General features: G+C 52.9%; 2 long non-coding RNA genes across 3 annotated transcripts; both read right to left on the reverse strand.

The window, feature by feature from the left end:
* Positions 1-7931: 7931 nt before the first annotated feature.
* LOC125327210 lies at positions 7932-12055 on the reverse strand. Its single transcript, XR_007204151.1, has 2 exons — positions 11372-12055; positions 7932-10474 (listed from the first exon to the last, which is right to left on the reverse strand). It is a non-coding gene; the product is annotated as an uncharacterized LOC125327210 (long non-coding RNA).
* Positions 12056-12087: 32 nt separating this feature from the next.
* On the reverse strand, positions 12088-23312 carry LOC125327211. 2 transcript variants are annotated; one of them, XR_007204153.1, is made up of 4 exons: positions 23274-23312; positions 22289-22303; positions 21180-22242; positions 12088-12157 (listed from the first exon to the last, which is right to left on the reverse strand). It is a non-coding gene; the product is annotated as an uncharacterized LOC125327211 (long non-coding RNA). The 2 variants fall into 2 exon arrangements; XR_007204152.1 differs by lacking the exon at positions 23274-23312 and having other exon boundaries at positions 22289-22631.
* Between the last annotated feature and the right edge of the window lie 1546 nt (positions 23313-24858).

Consider the following 24858-nt stretch of genomic DNA (forward strand, 5'->3'; position numbering starts at 1 on the left):
ATTCCTTTCCTCCTGTGTCTCCTAACCATGGGAGTTGGTTTGGGCTGTGTGGCATGGCCAGAACAGGTTTGGTTTGGTTGTCCTGATTTAGGCTGAGATGTTGGAACAGAATGCTTCCCACCAAACACTCCAAGGCAACATGATTTGCATACCTTATTATCACCTTTCCCATTTCATGTCCCTTTTTTCCCTGCTGGCATACTTCCCTTTCTCCTATCCAGTCTTTTCCCTTCCCCTCCTCTCCTTGCTTTTTCTCGTCCCAGTTTTGCTGCATCTATACCCAGATCTGGCATTTCTGATACCATTACCTAGATAATCACAGTCTTTTGTGGTGCTACCGGTGCAGTTATACAAATGCTGCTGGCTTCTGCTCTCCAGAAAATCCCCAGCACTCTCCTTCAATTATCTGTGGAATTCATCTGTTTTTCATGTAACTTCCACATTCCTACCTGTGAAGCCCTGTTGTTCTTTCATTTTTGCTGTCTGTATCTCTTGTCAGCTTCTCACCTGTGACATTTTTCCATGCCATGCTCAGCAGTTTTCCGTGTCCTTTGCAGATTTCCATGTCCCCTGCAGCTGGCTTTAGCTCATGCCAGGGCTTAGTCAGGGTCGTGGTCATTTCCCTGCAGCCCTAGTAGGTATTTAAGACAAACTCTCTCCTTCTGCCATGCCTTTTCCCAGGTGGAAGGGCTTCTCTGGGCAAGAGTAGATCTTTTGATCATTCAAAATGTCTACAAAAGGCTTTTTCCTTGCCCAGCAACCCAGAGAAGTGAAACAAAACTGTCATGGCATGTCACTGAGCGCTGAAACTGAACTGAAAGCTGCTCTTCAGCTCTTCATCACTGCAGTTTAGTTCTTTTAAGAAGCTTAAGATTTTGTGACTCGTGGGCTTCCTGTTGTCTCAAAAGTTGTGCTGTCATTTCTACAGAGATAGTGATTCTTCTTCCAAGGTAGCATCAATATACCAAAGGTTTGCCAGGCTAACACAGTGATGCTGTTTGGTATCCACAAAGATCAGAAGTGGTCTTTCAGAATAGTAGGTAAGAGAAGGATCAGTTCTAATTACTGATCAGATAAACTGGATAGAATAAAGATATATTACTATCCCTAAGTCCAAAACTATTATGTGAATAATAGTAGTAATAATAATAATACTTTTACTCACACAACACCCTTTTTAGTAACTTCAAAGGAAGCAAGAGCAGTCTTCTTTAAGTTATCTCACTTTTACAAGTTTTTTTCCCTAAGGCACAGCCCATCATGGAAATAAAAGCAGCTAATAAAACAATACATAGAGGATGTAACATTGGTCTGCTAAAACATTTAATTTCATATAAAAGTAGCATGTCTGTTGCCTCTGACGAGACCTCGAGACACTGAGGGCCTGAGTTTTGATTCCTGTGGAAAAGGGCCAATGTTCGTATCCTGGTGCCTGAGGCTGGAAGTCGAGTGCCACATACTAAAATCACGAACGTTGCAGGGTTTCTCCCAGACCAAAGGCGCCAGCAGCTCAGAGTCTGGCTGCCCTTGGAGCACCAGACGCCACCTCTGACCTGACCTTGAAACACTGCGGGGCTCCGTATTGTTTCCCATGGAAAAGGGCCACCGTTTGTGTCCAGGCACCTGTGGCCAAAAGTGGGCCTGCAGCCACACCAAACCCCCAGTCCAACTTCCTGGGGCTTCGCTGTGGGAGAGGGAGCAGTGCAGGAACTGTCACTCCCAGTTTGGAGCACCTGCACTCTCCCCAGTCATTGCCACAGGCAGGAGAGCCTTGTCTCAGGCCAGGACATCATTAAAGGATCATCAAGTCCTTGGGAATTGCTTGAAGGGGGGATTGAACTTGTTTCTGCACTTCCTGTCTGTTTCCCACACAAGCCTAAGTGTCAGATCTGGGCCATGCAGCTGGGAAAAAGGAGCTATTAAATAGTTTTTTCTGTCTGATATGTCACAGGCTGGTGTAAATTTTAGCTGAAATCTCAGGCAACTCTTCCCTGAAATTGGGTTAAAGGAAGATTCCTACACACACCCATTTTTGCAGCAATTTATTAAGAAGCCTGGTGAGCCATATGATTTGAGCTTCCTTAGACATGGACACAAGTCCCTGTTTGAGAAGCTTTCAGCAAATTACTCAAGTTGTTCTGAGATCCAGCCTGTCAGTGGCAGCTTCCCATCCACCCTGGGAAACTGGGCAGGGACCCCTCTGGACTGGGCACAGCTTTTTTCTCTGGAGAGATGCTCCAGCAGCACTTGGCGGTGAATGTTGGGGATTAATCCATAGGAAGGGTTAAATCCATGATTACTGCCGGACTCTTGGCAGCACTGAATTCCCAGCTAAGGGGAGAGGAGCCACCAAAATTGCCCCTTCTGGCACAGCAGCTGCTTTGTGCCAGTATCTGTAACCTGGGATTGATCCTGATTGTCTGTGGAGTCACTGAAGTGCTGGAGTATGGAAAACAGACAAGACGGTATGCTACAGTGGGGATTCTGTAACATGATGTAACAAACAAGGAGCCCGTGGAAAAGAAATATATATGGACCGATTCTCGGTAGATGTTTCAGAGATGTTTATTTCTCCAGCCGCATGGCTGGGATCTGCCGAGGAACTGATCACAGTCACGGGACACGAGGGTCCTTCCTGGCACAGGGGAACACAAACCAACCAACGGGAACGAGGCTGAGCAGGGGCAGGGAAACCCCGTGTCTCCCCTCAGGGCCCCTCTCCCAGGGCTACATGGCAGGGGGGACGAACCCTGACATTTCACCCGTTTATTTTTAACAAAAGAGATTTAAAACTGAACATTGAAAACAACTGCATAAACATAACAAGAACAGTTTTAAAACAAAATAAGCCACCCTACTGAGTCTTTAAATGTCCAAACAGATTCTCTGGAACATCTTAAGGCTGACAGAAGGGAGACAGGACTCTCCGAGCATGCTTTGTGGGGAAACTGAGGCAGGAGAGGGTTTAATTTCTTCCCTTCCCCTTTTCATCCCCCACTCGGCATTGGAAAGGGATTTTTGGGGAAACAATTGGCAAAGGCATGGTTTTGTGAGGGAAACCATGGGTGGAAAAATGGATTGGGAATACACTGGGGGTAATAGGATATAGGATAAAGGGGAAAGGTGGGATTAGGAGACTGTAGGGGGGGCCTACAATGGAGATATTGTCTAACATGACTATGATTTTTATCATATATACTGCCTTTTACAGGAACACCATCAGGCCCAGTGACCTGTGATGTTTGTAACCCTTTTCTACCTAGTACAATTTTGAATTCCACCACCTCTCCATCTCCCAAGCTTGGGATGTATTTTTCAGGGTTATTCTTTCTAATAGCAGTTTTATGAACGAATATGTCTTGCTGGTTATCACATCTTGTTATAAAACCATGTTTTGTTTAACATTATACCATTTACTATTCCTAAAACCTTAGCTACAGTGATCTTTTCCTTTTTCCAAGTGGCTGCTGTTTTCTGTCTCACTGCGTTTTTGCTTTCTCTTTCTCTTGCTCCTGTGTTGGAATTGCCAGGGCTGCTAGTGCTGCCGGGGCCGCCGGGGCTGCTCGTGCCTGCGCGCTCTTCCCGGGGTCGCATTCGGGGCCATGTGGGCCGGGCCGCGCCACTCAGTTTTCTGTGCGTCTCCTCCTCTGGTCGCAGCTTCGCTGCCGCTGCCAGGCGCTGCATCCACATCTCGGCCGGGCCCCCGAGCGATGACCCCCCCGCGCCCTGCTCCAGCGCGCGTCTCGGCTGGGCGCGGCTCTGCGCCGCCGCCGCCAGCCGCCGCCCCTGTGCTGCCCCTCTCGGCCGGGCGTTCCCGGGGCTCGCTCCACCACGCGCTGCGCGGGGCCGGGCGGGCACCGCTGGGTCCCGCTGCTCCTGCCCCGCCTCGCTCCGCCACCGACACTGCGGCTCGCGTGGCTCCGCCCGCGCACGGGAACTGCCTCGCTGCTGCTCGCAGAGCGCTCGGTCCACGTGGCCTGGGTCGCACGGTCCCTGCACCACGCTTCCCTTCGCCAGGACACAGCTGACATTGCTCAACAGTCTCAGTAATTAAGTAATATTCGCGAAAATATTCTTCCATCGGCATATATTTTGACTCAAAAATTAACTGTGTCCAAACGGTGTTCCAAAAGTCTTTGGTAAGAATTAAATCCCAAGAAACATAGAAAAAGTTCTTAAGTAACCATGCCAGGAAGTGTTTCAGTTCTTTTTGAGCTTAAATTAAGCTAAAATTTACAAATTGTTGTTCAAGAATCTTTTCACGTTTAAGATAAATGTCCATATGCAGCTCTGAGAGCCAAGAGTCTTCCCACGGTTCCTCCATAGTTTAGATATGGAATAGCAAAACAAAAACAAGAAAAATCCAAAGTTTCTTTACTCACAAATCAGTCACTTACGGATTGGGGATCGTTCTGCTCGCAATTCTCCACCATTTTGTTACAGTGGGGATACTGTAACACGTGTGTAACAAACAAGGAGCCTGTGGAAAAGAAATATATATGGACCAATTCTTGATAGATGTTTCAGAGATGTTTATTTCTCCAGTTGCATGGCCGGGATCTGCTGAGGAACTGCTCAATCACGGGACCCGAGGGTCCTTGCCTGCGCAGGGAACACAAACCAACCAATGGGAACGAGGCTGAGCAGGGGCAGGGAAACCTCGTGCCTCCCCTCAGGGCCCCTCTCCCAGGACTACATGGCAGGGGGGAAGGGACCCCGACAACAGTGGATCAAGCCCTTGTGTCACCCGGTGGTTTTGGGCACGGCATAACAATTGGCAGTGAGTGTGTTTAGGGAGAGGAGCCACTGCTCACCTTCCCAGCAAGCTATGGGAAAGCGAGCCCAGAGGATGAGGCTTGGGAAGGAACTGAGAGCTGTGAAGTGGCTTAGATCCACCTTAAACTCCTAGAATGATCTGTGTTGGAAAGGATCTTACAGATCTGTCGCTTTCTCTATTTTCGTTTTGCCTCTGAATCGTGAGTTCTTTTACTCAGAGTTCAGATTGAAACGCGGGAGATGCCAGGCTTTTCTTCTAATTGATGTTTATTACTTTCTTATCTATAGGACAGCTGCACAGGATGTGCCTCTTAGTTAACAAGGTGGAAAAATGGCCCCAAGTTCTAACTTCCAAGGCCTTTTAAGGTCCAAATCACCCAACTATGAAATGCCAAAGAATTTGTTTTTCCTTATAGTCCAATAACTAACTATTCATGATCCACACTGCGGGTTTTTTGACCCCATACCAGAACACCAAGATTTATGAAGAAGAAGGAGAAAAGAAGAAGAAATCCACACCCAAAATTCTCCATATTGTTACACACATATATATTATTATATCCCAGAAACCTAAATTCTCTAAACCCAGGGTTCCAACACAGATCATCCTGTTCAGCCCCCTGCCATGGTCAGGGACACTTTCCTGGGGTGTCCATGGAATATGCTCTATGCCAGGCTGGTGGAACGGGCAGGGTTTTCTCCCTGAGCCCAGTCCCAGACAAGACTGGGGTTTCCATGGGAAGAAACCTGGAGCTGCATTTCTGGAGGCTCCATGCCTGGAAACATTTCAAGTACCACTCTGGTTTTGCAGTCTTGGCCAAAACTGGGCATTACATTTCTTCCCAGAGCAAGGTGGTTTTCCCTGGATTGTTGGGATTACACACTGGGTGTTTAAGGGCTCTGTCATCTCTTTCTCCTGAGTAGAAGAGTAAGGAAATGGGGATGCTCCTGACTGTCACAGAGATGTGGGAACAGCCCGGTTCTGGTGAGGAATGTGGTGCCCAGGTCGTTGTGTGTGTCCTGTTGTTTTGTTCTTCGAGCCTGTTGGAGTGCTGGCCTGGATTTGGGAGGAGCCAAGTAGCCTGGAGCTGTGAGGTTTTTCCCATCAGCAATCCATGATGGGGATGTTTTCCCTGGCTTTCCCAAGGGGAAGGAACAGCTTTGGAGTTGTTGCAGGCTGTGGATGCATCTCCTGAAAACCAGTTCAGGATTGTTCATCTGACTCTGCCCCTGACCCGTGACTTCCAGGGAGCCTCCTTGTATTCTGGACATTCCCAGGAGAGGATATTCCACCACCTGCTTTTTAAGCCAGGAATTCTAAACCCAGTAAGTCAGTCACATTCTATGTGAGCTGTCCCAATGGATGGGAGAGGGAACACCCCACACTGCTGCTTGAGACATTCCTGACTGGAATGGGGGCTGACTGGACATTTTGAAGCACTGAGGCCACAAGTTCAGCCTTGAATGGCATCCCCAGGGAATGCTGAGGCACTTGTCACTTGGCAACACATCCCTGATGGGGAGCAAAAAGAGGAGGGGGGAAATTCTGGGTTAATGGGAGGATGTTTCTGGAATGGAACTCAAAGGGGTGCTGATCATACCATGGAATCATGGGGTGGCTTGGAAGGGACACAAAGACCCTCTGGAACCTGTCGTCCCATCCCATGTCAAAGAACACATCCAAAACTGCCTTCTCACCCTCATGGAATGACAATGGCTGTTGGGAGCTCTGGCAGAGCACCTGCAGGTAAGAATAGCAATGGAATTGTTTTGGCTGCTACTGGATGTGGTTTTCTCTTTTCAAGGTGTTCCTCTGATTGATGTTTTCACAGTAGTTTCCTAGGCCTCATTTGAGAGTAATGCCAAGAATTTGGAAAACAGTGGGGGAAAAAAGTGAACCTGATCCATTTCTAATAATTCCAAACTTCTCCCACAATACCATTTTGGGGGAAAGCTGGTTAAAGGATAAAGATGCAGAGAAACAAGTGTAGTAAACCCCCCTGGCTCTCTGACAGAGCAAACCTTCCAGTAATCCCAGTAAATCTCTCTGAGACTCTGGGATCGTAAGGTTTTCCAGGAAAGCAAAACAAAGACAGAGATTGGGGAATAGTCTTCCAGTTAATAATGATTTGATGGATGTAAGAATGATTCTTGTATGTTTGACACTCCCTTTTTTATTCTTGGAATAATTTAAAAATTATTCCTTTAACAAATCATTTAAATTTGGGAATTTGAATTTGAGAGGAAACGATGCAAAACAATGCATGGAAAGATCATGGAATCATCCTGGAATTGTGGAATGGTTTGGGATGGAAGGGACCTTAAGGATCACCTCATTCCATCCCCTGCCATTCCATCCACTAGCCCAGGGTGCTCCAAGCCCCATCCAGCCTGGCCTTGGACATTTCTAGGGATGGAGCAACCACAGCTTCTCTGGGTGGGCACAAGAGGAAATTTCCAGCAGGAACTGAGGTGTTTCCTTTGCTCTGTCCAGCCTCATCAGGGCTTTGGGAGGCAGAGGGTATGGGAACAGGAGCTTTGCCCAGTGCCTTGGGGGAGTCTTTGACGTCCCAAAACCCAGCAGAGCAAAGTTTGTTGTTTAACATCCTGTTAAAAAGAGATGCCAAGGCAGGAACGGGAATGGACTGCAGAGCAGGGATGGTGCCCAACAGAGGGGTGACCATCCATATGATTTGTTAAATCCCGATGTCCATGGACAAAGACCCTCTAACTAATTAAAGTTAGAAAGTGATATGTATATTCAGGTGTGGCGGGGGGGGGTCCCGGGAGCAGGGGAATCCAGCCAGAGTCACGATACGAACACCGATACGATTTGAGCATCGTGCTCCAGTTTTATTACTCGGTTACACCAAGTTATACTTTTTCCCAAAGTTCACGCCCCTTTCCCATGAGAAAGCCTCTAAGCAGCGGGGGAGCTGACCAGTGTATACCTTTTCCCAAGGCTGTTCAAGGCCGCTGGCTAGCAGGTGCCTTGCAAGCCTGTTTTCAGCCTGAGGCCCCATCAGGAGTACTTCTGCAACAGCCCTGGGATGCCCAAGCCCTCCTGGGGTATCCTATATTCCACAAGGAATCCCTCTACATTCAGGCACTGGCGGGCAGCATGGGAGTAGCCTCCTAAAGACACGCCAGCGAAGTACAAGGTTCTTCATTCTCTATTTATTACACACAGTTTTACATCTTCTACATATGTATGACCCCAGCACCTCCCATCCTCTGCTTCGTATTAAAATGAGATCATTGGTCTCTCACGCAGGCGCAGTTTCTCTCTTGAAGTGGGTTGGTGGTGTCGAATTGGGTCAGTGGTCCTGAAAGATGAAGTCAGGAATGTCTTCCTCACAGTAACCTTTTTACCTTCTTGCTGTTGGCAGGCCTTCATGACCTCTTGGTGCAGCCCAAGATCTCCTACTTTTGATTAATTATTACAAACCCAGGTGCTGTTCTTAGTTCTATTGGTTTCAATTAGTTTCAATTTGTTTTGATGACAGTTCATTTATTCTGTTTCCTTCTACAAACAAAACTTAAAACATAATGGCAAATAATACATCACTTGGCTCTAGTTTAGGCATCTACTAATCATTAACTTATCTTTTGTTTCTCTACTCTGTATCTTAATTAATACAAATTTCTTCTAACTTTTAGCTAGAATTTTAACATTTTAGAACCTTGACTCACATAGGGTCCCACCAGTCCATCCCTGCTGCCCTGGTTTGGGATGAGCAGGCCTGGTAACTGTCCCTGTGTTTGCTCTGCAGGATGAGGAAGCCAACCCTGCAAAGAAGGAAGATGAGAAGGTGTGGGAGGATGGAGACAGTGGCCACTGAAGGCTGGGGAAGGCACAGGTCCAGGTAGGAGACGTTGCCTTCTAAAGAGAGGGACGGGTCTGTCCCATTGGAATTCAGGGCATGAGGCCAATGGAACAAAGGGTTTGATTCTGTTTTCTTACTCAGATTCTCATGTGCCTTAAGAGAGATCTGTGGAAACGTCATTATCTCTGATGGAATCTCTGAAAAACAGGGATTGAAGCTTTCTGAAGTGGCCCAAACCTGTCTACATGTATCCAGATTCAGCCCCCAATCCCTGTTTCAGATCCCCAAATCCCAGTTGGGATGAGACCACAGCTGCTGTTACTTGCCAGTTCACAAGCTGTGTAGCTCAGAGTCTGCAGCCCTGAAGGGCCAGGCTGTGTTTAGAATAGCCCGAGGTAACAGAGAGCTGGAGTCATTTCCTAGCAGGGAACTTGACTTGGAAGCTGCATTCCAAACTTTTGTCCACATTTATTTTCTCTCCCACATGGAGGCACCTAAAGAAGCAGAGGTGGGGTGTTCCTAACAAAAGAACATCCAAATTCATTGGTGATAGAGGGCTTAAAATTAAAGTATGGGTGGAGGTGCCTTTAGGACACTTCCAATTCCTTCATATATGAATGGAATTTAAATGAAGTGTCCAAATCCTGACAAGCTTGTATGAACTCCAAAGCCTCTGCAAGTGTTTTACAGCCAGGGAGGGAGACAAGAGTCTGGAGTCTCTCCCCGAAATCTGGCTGCTGGCATAGGAATAATTGTGTATTCCCTGGGGCTGTCCTTATGGAGAAAGGTTTATTTATCTCCCCCGGGTTTATTCAGTGTACCTTCAAAATGATGGAAACCGAGGTGCCAAATGCTGTCCCCAGCCAGAGCTCAGAGCCAGCCCTGTGGGAAGGGGTTTAATGCCCATTTTCCCAATCCCTCAAGGCAGCAGCACTGGAGCCCTTGCCCCCAAACACGCCCGAGGTGCCGAGCGCTGGCAGGAGGCAAATCCAGGGATTGGACAGTAGGAGCTTGCCCTGCTCGTGTAATCCCAGGCCTGGAGCTGTGCTTTAGAAATCCCAGGAGATGCTGCCTCACTCAAACCTCATTTAAAGCTCAGCATCCCTCCTGCTCCCTCCTGGAATTACTGTTGCTCCCTTTGCTGCTCTTCCCTATTATTACTATTATTGCTATTACTGTAAAGTCCCACTCCATTTCTTCCACAGCCCTTGGCTTCCCACAGGTGGTGCTTTAGGAAAGCCCCTGCAGCCTGGGAAGGTGCTTTTGGCTCCGGACACATTCCCAGCCCCCGGGAGCAGCAGGACCTGTGCTGTCCCCAGCAGGTGAGGCAGAGGTGCCTTTCCTTCCTTCCTTCCCTGCTGCACTTTAGCTTTTCGAGGGCTCTCTGGGGGTCTGAGGGAGAAGGTCTTTGTCATTCCAGGGCAGAATTAGCCCTGGTCCCACTAAGAGCAGGAGGAATCATTTTATCCTTGGTTTTGGCTACACATTTTGTGTGTGCTCTCTTTTGCTGACACCGTGTGGTGAAGCAGCAGCTCCCAACTTTTTCAGTGCTGCCCCCTGGAATAGTTTTCATTCGTACAACCATGAATTCCCTGCTGGAATCCCAGTCACAGCCCCCCAGACCAACGTGCAGTTTAAGGTCTTAGCACCCTGACCAGGACAATTTCCTGTCTCTAGACATGGAAAATAGGGGAAAACGCAGACTGGATTGGAGCCAGAATCCAGAACGGGGAAAGTGAGGCAGTGTGCTCGGCACAGGCTGGGGATGGCACAGGGGCTGTTCTTGTTGGATGACACCCGTGTGGAACAGATCCTTCTCTTCCTTTGTCCAAAGTCCGATGGCAAAGGATTGAATAGCTCACAAATGGGGCCTGGAATGAAAATGGTTCTGTTAAAATTAGGCAAAGAATGCAATAGGAAAAAATGGACATTCTTTTTATGTATGAAAAGAGTAGGGAATAAAAGGCAAGGGCACTTTTATTTGATGTCACCTCACTTTTTCGTGAATAAAACCCTCCAGTGAGCAATCAGAACAGGAGTGTGAAAGCCACAAGCCTTTGACTTCCACAGGGACCTAATTTCCCTTTTCTCCTCTCTTTCAGGACAGGAAAAACCACTTAACTCATCCCATCTTTGCCAAAAGCTTTGGTGTTTGAGCAGCCAAACCCAGCGGGCTCCGGCCCTGGCGGAATGTGCTGGAGGGCCCCTGGTGCTTCCCATGGTGTGGGGTGAGTCCCCAGTTGTCCCCAGAGCATTGCAAATCCAGAGGGATCTGCCCTGGTTTCAGGCTGTCCTTGCCCTGGTCCCTGCAGTCCTCTGAGACAGAGAGAGCCCTGGCCAAAGGGCCTTTGGCACCTTGTCAGGAATGTGGCAGCAGCCCCGGGAGCAGGTTGGAGGTGGGAACTGGGGCTGTGTCTGAGACTGATCCAGGTCAGGTCAGTGTTTACCTGTGGGGGTTTAGCCCCACACACTGAGTTTAAGCAGGATCAGGGTGATGGATGCTGCATTTTGTGCACCCTGAGAGTTTCTACCCCCCCTGGAGATTTCCTGCAGGGATGTGGCAGCACAGGGAGCAGAATTAAAGCTGCACCTCCCATGGGCATTGCTGGCCTTTGTGTCTCTGTTGTGCCGTCAGTCTGTGGGAGTTTGCTGCTGTCCCTGCCACCCCACTGGGGGCTGTGTGCTCCTGGCAGCCCTTGGCAGCCCCACACGAGCTCCAGTGGTGCCTCTGTGCTGTGTTGGGAGCGTTGGCTGGGAATGTGCCTCACCCCTGGCAGTTTTGTTCCTTTTGTTCCTGAGCAGCCAGACAGAGCTTTGGGCTTGTCCGCTTCCGAGTTTGATTGGAAAAGTCCCTGAAAAGAATAATGACAGTGAAGTTTGTCAAAGTGGTGCTGTCAGACCCCACCTGACAGTCTGTGCTTTGTGTTGGAGGTTGTCGTGCATTTGCCCTGCAGGGAATGAACGTTCCCTTCCCAATTCAGCCCAGAAGGTCCCAAAGGCTCTTACAGGAATATTTATCCTTTGCTTCCCTTTGTGATAATGAAATCTCCACCCTGCCATGAGCCATTCCTTGATCTCTCCTGGAGAAAACCTCATGGCAGAGGCACTTTGCAAAGGAGCCCAGAGCTGTGTTTGGAGCAGAGAGTGCTGAGAGCTGCATCTGCCTGTGCTGCTCCAGCCTGGCAATATCCTCATGGAACAGACTGGGCAGATGGGATCAGATGGAGCAAAATCCCTTCATGGAAGAGGTTTTCTCCTGTGCAGATCAGGCATGGGGCAGGAAGTGAACTTTGGAAATCAGCTGCTCTGCCCCCAGAAAGCATCACTCACATCAGCATGAATGACATGACCTGTGCCCACCACTCACAATTCACCCAGCCAAAATCAAGAGCAAAGGTTGGTTTGGGTTTGAGAACTTGAAATAACTTTGAAACAGAAGAAATCACTTTTTTCTTCTTATTTCTTTCTTTCAGATGCTGGACTTGCTTCTGTGGATGTGTACTGAGCTCTTGCTGCAGGGGACTGTCAGTGGCTGTGAGTTCCTGTCCTTCTCACTGGGGAATTGGAAATAATTCTTAATTAATTAATTGCAGAAATATTTCTGGAACCTTTCTCCTTTCACACCTCACTGTGTGGGACAAGGACAGAGAGAGCGAGCAGAGGAGCGGCCTTGGGTCGGAGAGGGGCAGGAGAAAGGCACTGTGGGCAAAGGGACCTCCCTGGTGTCACCAGGGCACCTGTGGGGAACAGAATGGACACTTTGAGGGCATATGGAGGTGAGGAGTGGACAGTCTGGGGCAAAATCTGAGTTCATCTACATATATATATATACACATTGTCTCGGTTTTGAAAGACAGGTGTCTGCTAAGGAAGGCAGAGGCCCCCCTTGAAGTGGCAGATATAACCCCTTTTCCCTCCAAGTTATTATATTTTGAAATCAAGGGCCTTTAGGCAAAGATGTGGGAAATAGGAATAACAGTTCTTTACTCTATATATATATGTATATAACCAGTCAAACAAAACAACAACAACTATGGCAGTAACAGCAAACACAAACCCAGTGCCAGCCTTCTCGGCTGTCAGGCCCTTTCCCCTCGGGTGCAGTTCCGCTCGCAGCCGGCAGGGGCGCTGGTGGCTCCCGGTGAGCAGGGCAGGTGCGATGGTTCCCCCGCGGCTGCAGGGGGCGCTCCGGAGCGAGCTCGGGAAACCCGCGGCTCTGGTGCCCTGGGATCCCGGGAAGGATGGAACAAAGGCTTCACAAACCCCTGGGCAGCCGATCCCGGACTCTCAGGAACAGCAGGCTGGAATGGCAGGGACGAACGCAAATCCCGGGTGGCAGGCGAGATGTATCCAGATGGAAAAAACCACGGAGGCCCAGGCAGGCAGGGCGAGCAGGGCTACAGCGTAGCGAAAGCTCGAAGCAGCAGCGGGGCAGGGCAGCCACAGCCCGGTCTCCAGCAGGGCAGGGAAAGCGGCTTTTGGGGTCCCGGCGTTGTTTCCAGCAGGAAGAAAGAACGGCCAAAAAGAAAGCAGCAGCAGCTCCTTTCTCTGCAGCTTCTCTCTCCGGACGCTCAGAGCGAACTGTCCCCACACCCAGGTGTAGACAAAAGAGTAGCCAGGCCCGCCCCACTCCCCTTTTTGTCTTTCTTAAGTACAGCTATTTGTCCCCTAGCAACATGCATATGGGAGAAAATTCCTTTAACAGGAAAACCTAAGACTAAACTAAAACCCCAACATTATCCACCCCGAATTTTTTCTCATACTAACATGTTACAACCATATAAATCTATGCATTACCCAAATTATATACAAATATACATGCTGATATTGATACAAGTACAGAGCCATGGGTAGTTCACCCTAAAACAAGGTCCTCTTGAGGTAAGCATCGGGTCTCTCCATCCTTTTGCATCACCCACCAGGTGCAACCTGGTCCCTGAGCAAAAACAACCCCACGGATGGGTTTGTCTTTGCTCAAGGCAGACTTTACCCAAACAGTTTTTCCAAGCATACCTCTCATGTGCACCACTGGAACCTTATCTCCATCTGTTGTTTGTAGGGGTTCGGATTGGGCAGGGCCTGCTCGGCTGGTGGAACCTCGAGTGTTAACTAACCAGGTGGCTCTTGCTAAATGCATCTCCCAGTTTTTGAAAGTCCCCCCACCCAGTGCCTTCAAGGTGGTTTTAAGCAGTCCATTACACCGCTCAACCTTCCCAGCTGCTGGTGCATGGTAAGGGATGTGGTACACCCACTCAATGCCATGTTCTCTAGCCCAGGTGTTTATAAGGCTGTTCTTGAAATGAGTCCCATTGTCAGACTCGATTCTCTCAGGGGTGCCATGCCTCCAAAGGACTTGCTTTTCCAGGCCCAGGATGGTGTTCCGGGCAGTAGCGTGAGGCACAGGGTAGGTCTCCAGCCACCCAGTGGTGGCTTCTACCATTGTGAGCACATAGCGCTTGCCTTGGCGGGTTTGAGGCAGTGTGATGTAATCAATCTGCCAGGCCTCCCCATACTTGTATTTGGACCATCGCCCACCATACCACAGAGGCTTCACCCGCTTGGCCTGCTTGATCGCAGCGCATGTCTCACAGTCATGGATAACCTGGGAGATACTGTCCATGGTTAGATCCACCCCTCGGTCTCGTGCCCACTTATAGGTGGCATCTCTGCCCTGATGGCCTGAGGCATCATGGGCCCATCGAGCTAGGAACAGTTCTCCTTTATGTTGCCAATCCAAGTCTATCTGGGACACCTCTATTTTCGCAGCCTGATCTACCTGTTTGTTGTTACGATGTTCTTCATTAGCCCGGCTCTTGGGGATGTGAGCATCTACATGACGGACCTTCACGGACAGCTTCTCTACCCGAGTGGCAATGTCTTTCCACTCTTCAGCAGCCCAGATTGGTTTTCCTCTGCGCTGCCAGTTTGCCTTATTCCACCTTTCCAGCCAACCCCACAGAGCATTGGCTACCATCCATGAATCGGTGTAGAGGTAGAGCTTTGGCCACTTCTCTCTTTCAGCTATGTCCAGAGCTAATTGGACAGCTTTGAGCTCAGCAAATTGGCTCGATCCACCTTCTCCTTCAGTGGCCTGTGCAACTTGTCGTGTGGGGCTCCATACAGCGGCTTTCCATTTCCGGCTAGCGCCTACAATTCGGCAGGAACCATCAGTGAAGAGGGCGTATTGTCTTTCACTCTCTGGTAGCTCGTTATATGGTGGGGCTTCTTCGGCACGTGTCACCTGCTCCTCTTCTTCTTCAGAAGATAACCCAAAAGTCTCACCTTCTGGCCAGTTTGTAATTATTTCCAAGATCCCAGGGCGACTTGGGTTTCCAATTCGGGCGCGCTGCGTGATGAGGGCAATCCATTTGCTCCAAGTAGCGTCGGTGGCGTGATGCGTGGAGGGAACCTTTCCTTTGAACATCCACCCCAGCACCGGTAGTCGGGGTGCCAGGAGGAGTTGTGCCTCTGTGCCGATTACTTCTGAGGCAGCCTGGACTCCTTCATAAGCTGCCAGGATTTCCTTCTCTGTGGGAGTGTAGTTGGCTTCAGACCCTCTGTAGCTTCGGCTCCAGAATCCCAGTGGTCGGCCCCGAGTCTCACCAGGCACCTTCTGCCAGAGGCTCCAGGACAGACCATTGTTCCCGGCTGCAGAGTAGAGCACGTTCTTCACCTCTGGTCCTGTCCTGACTGGGCCAAGGGCTACGGCGTGAGCAATTTCCTGTTTGATCTGGGCGAAGGCTTGCTGCTGTTCAGGGCCCCAGTGGAAATCATTCTTCTTGCGGGTAACCAGGTAGAGAGGACTCACGATCTGGCTGTACTCGGGAATGTGCATCCTCCAGAAACCTATAGCACCTAGGAAAGCTTGTGTTTCCTTCTTGTTGGTCGGTGGAGACATTGCTGTGATCTTATTGATGACCTCAGTGGGAATCTGACGTCGTCCATCTTGCCACTTTACTCCCAGGAACTGGATCTCTCGGGCAGGTCCCTTGACCTTGCTCTTCTTGATGGCAAAACCAGCTTGCAGGAGAATTTGAATTATTCTCTCTCCTTTCTCAAACATTTCGGTTGCAGTGTTCCCCCACACAATGATGTCATCAATGTACTGCAGATGTTCTGGAGCCTCACTCTTTTCTAGTGCAGTCTGGATCAGTCCATGACAGATGGTGGGACTGTGCTTCCACCCCTGGGGCAGTCGGTTCCAGGTGTACTGCACGCCCCTCCAGGTGAAGGCAAACTGAGGCCTGCACTCTGCTGCCAGAGGAATGGAGAAGAATGCATTGGCAATGTCAATAGTGGCGTACCACTTTGCTGCTTTGGACTCCAGCTCGTACTGGAGCTCCAACATGTCTGGCACGGCAGCGCTCAACGGTGGAGTCACTTCATTCAGGGCACGATAGTCCACAGTCAATCTCCATTCCCCGTCAGACTTGCGCACAGGCCAGATGGGGCTGTTGAAGGGTGAGTGGGTCTTGTTGACCACCCCTTGACTCTCCAGCTCGCGGATCATCTTGTGGATGGGGATCACAGCATCTCGATTTGTCCGATACTGCCGGCGGTGCACTGTCGAGGTGGCAATTGGCACTCGTTGCTCTTCCACTTTCAGGAGCCCAACTGCAGAAGGATTCTCAGATAGTCCAGGCAGGGTGTTCAATTGCCTAATGCCCTCTGCCTCCACAGCAGCAATCCCAAATGCCCACCTGAGTCCTTTTGGGTCTTTGTAGTAGCCATTCCGGAGGAAGTCTGTGCCCAGAATACACGGGGCCTCTGGGCCGGTCACAATCGGATGCTTTTGCCACTCCTTCCCAGTCAGGCTCACCTCAGCTTCCAAAAGGGTCAACTGCTGTGATCCCCCGGTCACCCCAGCGATGGATACAGGTTCTGCCCCCACGTCCCGATGGCATTAAAGTACACTGTGCCCCAGTATCAACCAATGCATCATATTTTTGTGGCTCTGATGTGCCAGGCCATCGGATCCACACTGTCCAGAAAACTCGGTTCTCCCGTGCCTCTTCCTGGCTAGAGGCAGGGCCCCTCTAGCCCTGGTTATCATTCTTTCCCTGGGCGTACATGCTCGAGGTACCTTCAAGGGGATCCGACATATCATCCTCCCTTCTGTAATACCTGGCAGCTCGGTCACGGGAGGCTGAGGCTACCTTCACCTTAGCGGAACCCCCTCGGTTAGTGCCTCCCTCCTTGAGTTCACGCACCCGCGCTGCCAGGGCAGAGGTGGGTTTCCCATCCCACCTTCTCATGTCTTCCCCATGCTCACACAGGAAAAACCACAGCTCAGCTCGTGGGGTGTACCCTCTCTCTCTAGCAGGGGGACGACGGGCTCTGACTTGGGGGCCTGTGACTCGCACTGGTGCCACACTGACCCTCCTCATCTCCTCCCTCATTTCCTTCCTCATCTCCTTCATGTCCTCTTTGAGGTCCTGGACCACAGCAGAGACATGAGCTTTCAGCGGGCCATTGATCATGCTGTCATAATGCCTGAGCCTGTTGGCAACAGAGCCCACTGTTTCTCGGGTATTGTCAGCATCAATCGTTGCAATGAAGGTGGTGTATTGCGATGGCCCTAGCCTTGCCAGGTTCCACATCATCTGTCCTGTGCACCTGACCTTATCGGGGTCATTATCATGCTGTCCATCCTTCCCAAAGAGTACCTCTAATATTGCCACCTCTCTTAGCTGTTGGATCCCTTGCTCGAGTGTCTTCCACTGCATTCTATGATGATACTCCTGCATTCTTTCTTTGTGAATGAACCTTTCTCTCACACTCATTAAGAGCCGCTCCCAGAGAGAGAGAGGCCCTGGCTCCCTCACAAATATCTGGTCCACACCTGGGTCCTGGGTCAACGATCCCAGATACCTTGCCTCACCACTATCCAGTTGCACACTTGTGCCCATAAGGTCCCAAACCCGAAGCAGCCAGGTGGTATAAGGCTCACGCCCCCTTCGCACAATGTCGTTTCGCATAGCACGGAGACTGTCGTGCGACAGGGACTCAGTGATGACTTCTGGCTCTGGCTCTCCTGCTGGTTGTGAGGGCCCTGGTTGCCCATCATCATTAACTGGTCGTACTGATTTGGTCTTATACTTCCTCCTTTGCACAGGGGCGACTGCTGCTGGCTGTGGTTGTCCTTGTGGTTCAGCTGAAGCCTGGACGGTTGTAACATCCGTGGGTTCCACTGCTGCACCATCGGACTCACCCTCTTTGGGGCAGGGAGAGGGTTTTTCACTAGCTGAGGAGGTGTATTCCCTTAGCAATTGGCATATCTCCTGGCGCACCTGGCCCATCTCCTGGCACATCTCCTTGCGCACCTGGCCCATCTCCTGGCATATCTCCTGGCGCACCTGACCCATCTCCTGGCATATCCCCTGGCGCACCTGACCCATCTCTTGGCACATCTCCTGCATCCCTTTTGCCAGTACTCCCACCCAGTTTGGGTAGTCCATTTCTGAGGTGGACTGTTGGGCAGTATCAGTCTGTGGGGCAGGATCTCTAGTGTCTGGGGCTGTGGCAGGCTCTGGCTCTGGGGTAGGATCTCTAGTGTCTGGGGCCGTGTCAGGCTCTGGGGCAGGATCAGGCTCTGGGGTAGGAACTCTACTCTCTGGGGCCATGTCAGGTTCTGGGGCAGGATCTCTAGTCTCTGGGGCTGGTGTCCGGGTAGATATCCAAGCCAATCTCAACTTATCCTTGAATGCTAAATAGAGTAGGCCTATCAGCAGCAGATGGTTAGTATTCAGAGGGAATTTAAACCCTTCGAAAATTGATGGGGTGGGCCCAAAGAACTGGTTGAGGGGTTGGGAGAAAACTTCCCCTGGTGTCATTTCCTCACAGAAGGTACCATTGTTAACATAACCCCAAAAACATGTGCTCAGTGTGTGATAGCTGTTTATCCATGTGCCCACATTCCGGAGGAAGTTAAAAACCCATGAATTCCTCACCTTCTCGACCCATAACGCAAGCTGGATAACAGCAATGGTAGCCTTAGTCAGAGGACCCATACTCAAGTAAGGAGCTGCAAAGGGGAAGAATATAGCCACGGCTACATGCCACCCAAACCAGGGTAAACTAGACCACATAGTGCTGCCTAACAAGGTTCCAATATCCAGCACACAAAATAAAGTTATCGAGGAACTGTTATTCCTTTTTCACCTCTATCTCTTAATGCCCTCAGGCCCCACGTTGGGCGCCAAGATCTGTCTCGGTTTTGAAAGACAGGTGTCTGCTAAGGAAGGCAGAGGCCCCCCTTGAAGTGGCAGATATAACCCCTTTTCCCTCCAAGTTATTATATTTTGAAATCAAGGGCCTTTAGGCAAAGATGTGGGAAATAGGAATAACAGTTCTTTACTCTATATATATATGTATATAACCAGTCAAACAAAACAACAACAACTATGGCAGTAACAGCAAACACAAACCCAGTGCCAGCCTTCTCGGCTGTCAGGCCCTTTCCCCTCGGGTGCAGTTCCGCTCGCAGCCGGCAGGGGCGCTGGTGGCTCCCGGTGAGCAGGGCAGGTGCGATGGTTCCCCCGCGGCTGCAGGGGGCGCTCCGGAGCGAGCTCGGGAAACCCGCGGCTCTGGTGCCCTGGGATCCCGGGAAGGATGGAACAAAGGCTTCACAAACCCCTGGGCAGCCGATCCCGGACTCTCAGGAACAGCAGGCTGGAATGGCAGGGACGAACGCAAATCCCGGGTGGCAGGCGAGATGTATCCAGATGGAAAAAACCACGGAGGCCCAGGCAGGCAGGGCGAGCAGGGCTACAGCGTAGCGAAAGCTCGAAGCAGCAGCGGGGCAGGGCAGCCACAGCCCGGTCTCCAGCAGGGCAGGGAAAGCGGCTTTTGGGGTCCCGGCGTTGTTTCCAGCAGGAAGAAAGAACGGCCAAAAAGAAAGCAGCAGCAGCTCCTTTCTCTGCAGCTTCTCTCTCCGGACGCTCAGAGCGAACTGACCCCACACCCAGGTGTAGACAAAAGAGTAGCCAGGCCCGCCCCACTCCCCTTTTTGTCTTTCTTAAGTACAGCTATTTGTCCCCTAGCAACATGCATATGGGAGAAAATTCCTTTAACAGGAAAAACTAAGACTAAACTAAAACCCCAACACACATATATATATAGGGGATATTTTTGAGGGAAAAGCTGAGGTACTGAGTTCACCCACCTTGCCCCGAGTTGTGTTTGCACAAAGCGGGACCAGAGGTGAAGGTCAATCCAAAGCCAACCCTGCTCAACCTATAAATCCCAGGATAAGTTCTACAAGCTGCCCACTGAGGGACTAAAAATACATTAAAAATGGAACCAAGAGCATTAAGAAGATTCCTGGGAATCCCCTTACAGTGTTGTCATTGCATTTTTAACAGATCTTTAAGCTTTTTTATGACAACAGTGCATTTCTCTGTTGGGGTTATTCATTCTGTGGGCAGTGAGGTTTATCTGGATTTGAATTCCCTCATGGTGGTCCTGACACTGCTCAGGAGCTGGTAGGAAAAACAGACTCCTGGCAGGCACAGGGTGTTTTCCCCCGGAGTTCATCCAGCTGCTGCCCACCAGCCCAGCCAGGAGGGATCTGCTTTGGCTCCTGGTTTCTGCCAGGGAAAGAAAGTTCCATTGATCCAGCTGAGATTCCAGCAGCCTCATCTCCTGGCGCTCCCCGGGCAGCCAATCCGCTCTCCCGCCTCACCTGCTCTCAGCTCCCGCCCAACCGGGGCCAGCTGAGCGGAGGGGAATTTGTGCTGCCAACAGCAGCGGAAGGACACGAACTCTCACAGCCTGCGATTCGCAGCGTCCCTTTGGAAGATGCTGGTTGCTGGGATTTCGATAATTCCATGCATCTGGCTGCTGAGATTTCCCAGCCCAGGGGCTTTAGCTGGCAGGGCAGCACAAAGATTGTTCTCTGTGTGGTGCCCAGATTTGGGGTTCAGCTTTGCTAGTTTAGATGAATTATACCTATAGCTCTAAATTCCCTGCTGAATTCCCATTGGAATAACCTCACAGTGCCTCATGGAGCGTGGATATTCCCGTGCAGAGCTGCCTATTTAATGCCAGGTGTGTCAGGGACCAGCAGAAGTTCCAAGGAAGCTCAGTGGGATCAGGACAAGGACAGGTTTATACTCCATAGAATTTGCTATTTATAACCCTTATCCCCCAGCCCCACCAATGTCCCTGGGGGGCACTTGACAGAGTTCCCTGGAATTCAGCTGATTTCACCCTCACTGAGATCAGGCTGAAGTTGATATTTTAGAGCAGGAGAAAGCAGTGGCCGGACATGCTCCCAGCCCTTGGTGAGGCAGCCCCTGTGCCCAGGTGAGGATATCTCTCCCTGCAGAAGGTGATTTAATTCCAGAGCCTCAGGAGTGGCCTCTGGAAGGTCTTTTCCCTGAGGAAAGGGACGCACATCCCTGCCTTTCAAGGCATCTGCAGTGTGGACCTCCCTGTGAAAGCTTTCCCTCAGTTCTGCAGTTCCAGCTGGCTCCCTGAAAAACTCCAACCTCAGTCCAAACAAACTCTAACCTTTTACTTTAAGGCATTTCTGAGGGCATTGCCTGGGGTTTAATTTCTGTGAAGGAAGATTACCTTGGCTTTAACGCTGCTGATGGATGATGTCCCCAGGCTGGAAGGGAAGGGATTGGGGGTGGCTGGGACATAACCTGGCAGGTGTGTGGGAGCTCCGGGAGGTCAGGACCAGGAATTGCTGTCTGAGCCCCTCCGCAAACACACTGTGCCAGCATTCCCAGGTAATGCCAGCTGTTCCTTGGGATATTTTTGGGGTGTCGGTGGGCTCTGTCCAGGCTGAAGCATCTCTGGGTGCCCATTCAGAGCAGCCCCTGGCTGAGGAGCTGCGGGCAGCCCTTTATCCGTGTCCATACAAGTGCTGCCCGGGCATCCCAGTGCCCATCCCCAGGACTTGTGTTCTGCACGCTGCGTGCCATGGGCAGAATGCTGCAGGCACAGCTCCTCCCCTGCAAATATGAAGGACAAGAGGTGCTGGTTCCCTTCCTGGGGCTCCCAGCCTCCTCCAGCCCCACGTTCCTGGCCAGCTGGGACACACGCAGGGAACACCAAGGAACATTCCTGGTAGCAAGCAGGAGTCACCGAGGGCTCAGTGCAGCTCTGGGCCAGAAAAGCAGCCCCAGCCTCAGCACCTGCTGTGATTTTGGGCTGTGAACACTCACCTGCAGGAAACGCCCCTCTGCAGCCAGGACCAGCCCTGATACTCTCCAGAGGAACTTTTGCCACAGACCAAGTGAAGCTTTAGGACTTGTCTTGCTCATTTCTCCCTGGAAAGGGACATAGCACGAGCACCTTAACAGCTGTTGGGTAAATCCTGGAAAGGATCAGGGTTATAGGAAGAGTTTTGTGCTGTTATGTCAGGTGCCAGCCAGTTCTGCTCTAGAGCCATTCCAGGGGCTGGTATTTAAAGTAGCATTAGCAGAAAAGAAGGAGCTGTATTGGCATAGGAATTCCCTTGCTGGCAGCAGCCATTCCCATTCCAGGCAGGACCTTCCTCATGACCCTGAGATTGGCTCAGGTGCTTGGAGCAGGGTGCTGAGAAGCTCAAGATTCTGAGTTCAGTCCCTAAATGGACCAACCACTTATCACCATTTGACTTGATGATCCTCGTGGGTCTTTCCAACTCCTGTGGAGTTGGAATACACAATACACAATACACAATACACAAAAACACAATATCCTGTGCTCTGGAAATAAAGAACAGTTTTCACTGGCTTTTTAAACCTAGAGGTTTTTTCCACTAGAGAGTGCGAGCCACAGAGAAAGTGGGGGAGAGGAGGGAAAGGATCAGGTCTCACCCGGCAGGTGTAGGACAAGCAGCCAGAGCAGAACCGAGCCCCAGCAGCTCCCAGTCCCACACCGGGCGCAGTGAGAGCAGGAGCGGCAGCGCCGGACTCGGCCCCAGCGCCCGCCCCGGAGAGGCTCCACCCACCCGAGGCGATGCTGCAGCGATCCCGGGCTGCTCGTTCCGCGGGGGCGCGGCGGACAGGGGCCCCCCGGGCGTGCAGCCACCGGGGAGGGGGAGGCGGGCGCTGCTCTGCCCAGGGGCTGCGGCGGCCTCGGGGGTGCCGGGGCGGGGCGGGAGCTTCGCATCCCCGCGGGGGCTGCGGGGCGGGGCCGGGAGCGGCCACCGGGGGCTGCGCTCGCGCCGCCGCTCCGTGGCCGGCAGGGGGCGCCCCGCGGGGCGGGCGGCGCTGAGGGAGCGGCGGCGTTGGGGGCGTCCCGGGGCTGGCGCGGTGCCCGCGCCCCGCCCGCTTCCAGGCGGGATCCAGCGCCTGCTCCGGGGAGCCGCCGCCCTCCTGCTGGTCCCGGCACCGGCACGGCCCCGGCTCCCCGCGGCCGCAGCGGGATCGTGCCCGGAGCCCCGGCGGGACCCCACCCCGTGCCGGCCGGAGCAGGAGCGGCAGCGCCGGGCTCGGCCCCAGCACCCATCCTGGAGTGGCTCTTCCCGCCCGTGGCGATCCCGGTCCCGATCTCAGCCCCAATCCCGCCCCGGTCCTGCGGCTCCAGGACCGGTACCCTGCCCGCCGAGGGAGTAGCGGCTCCGCCCGGGACCCCCAGCCGACACCGGCAGGACCCGGACCCGAATCCCGACCCCACTGTAGCGCCTCGGGCTCCGCGTAGCGCCGGGACCAGCCCCGGTCCCGGGCTCCGCACAGCGCTCCGAGCGACGGTCCCGCCGCATCCTGGGATGAGCATCCATCGCATACAGCGGAGCGGGCGCGGGTCCGCCGGGATTTACGAGCGCGGGCGGGGCGGGGCGGGGCCGGCTCAGGTGCGCGGGGCCCCAGAGCGGCTGCGCGGGGCGGGACCGAGGGCATTAAAGCCCCGGGAATCAGCGACCGGAGCCATTTGCTCTCTCGGTGCGCGGGGCGAGAGGCTGCGGCAGGGCCGCGCTCTATATTTCTATTCCTTTATATTTCTCTTTACCTCTCTTCCTCTAAACCTCCTCTTCCCCACCCCTCCCTTCCTCTCCTTCCCTACCCCCTGCTCTCTCCCTCCGTACCCCCCTCTCCTTCCTCCCGGACCCCCCTCCCTATCCCCCTACACACCCCTACCCTACCCCTCCACCCTCCCCCTCCTTCTCCACCCTTCCTTCCCCCCCCCACCCCGGCTCCTCCCTGCCCCCTCTCCCCTTCTGCCCCCCAGTTTCCCCACACCTGCCCTCAATCCTCCTTCCTCCACCCTTCCTTCCCTTTCCACCTCTCCCTATTCCCCTTCCCTCTTTCCCCCTCTGTACCTTGACACCCCCACCTATGCGCCATCCTCGTCCTCCTTCCTCCACCCTTCCTACTGCCCCACCCCATCTTCCCCTGTTCCTCTCCCTGCTCCCCTGCACACCCTGACCCCGACCACCCCCTCTGCCCCGCTATTCCCGTCCTCTGTTCCCCTTTCCCCCGCAGCCGCGAGGCTCGGGGCGCCGGAGAATAAAGCCCAGAGGGCCGGAGCCCGGCGCCCTCCGCCCTCGCTGGAGCCCCCACACGGGGCGAGACCCGCTCGGCGGGTCCCCCCATGCAGTTCACAAGCACCGCCCAACACCGCCGGGGCTCCGGCTTTCCCCACATCACCCTGGGGGCTCCCGGAGGGGTCGGGGCTGGGGGTCAGGGAGGGCCCCCTCCTTAGGAGGGGGTCCCGGGGTGGGGTGGGGGTGGGATGGGCCCCCTCCGGAGGAGGGGGTCCGGGGGAGGCGGAGGAGGGACTTTCCCCCCTCCAGTCCCTCCCCCGGATCCCCTCCTCCGGACGTGGTCCGCCCCGGCCCCCTCCCGGGGTCCCCTCCTCCGGACCGGGGATGGGGGGCGGGGCGGGGCGGGTGGGGGGGAAGCAGAGGGGGTCACGTCACTTTGCAGCGTGAACAGACACAGAGCTCGCCAGCCAAACGAACGGCCCCGCCCTCCCTGGGAGTCCCCGGTCCGGAGGAGGGGGTCCCGGGCGGGGGGCCAGGGTGGGGCCCCTCCGGAGGAGGGGGTCCGGAGGAGGGACTGGAGGGGGGAAAGTCCCTCCTCCGCCTCCCCCGGACCCCCTCCTCCGGAGGGGGCCCACCCTGACCCCCCCCGCCCGGGACCCCCTCCTCCGGAGGGGGCCCATCCCACCCCCACCCCACCCCGGGACCCCCTCCTAAGGAGGGGGCCCTCCCTGACCCCCAGCCCCGACCCCCCCGGGAGCCCCCAGGGTGATGTGGGGAAAGCCGGAGCCCCGGCGGTGTTGGGCGGTGCTTGTGAACTGCATGGGGGGACCCGCCGAG

The sequence above is a fragment of the Corvus hawaiiensis genome, chromosome 6 (assembly GCF_020740725.1).
Source record: "Corvus hawaiiensis isolate bCorHaw1 chromosome 6, bCorHaw1.pri.cur, whole genome shotgun sequence".
Taxonomy (NCBI): domain Eukaryota; kingdom Metazoa; phylum Chordata; class Aves; order Passeriformes; family Corvidae; genus Corvus; species Corvus hawaiiensis.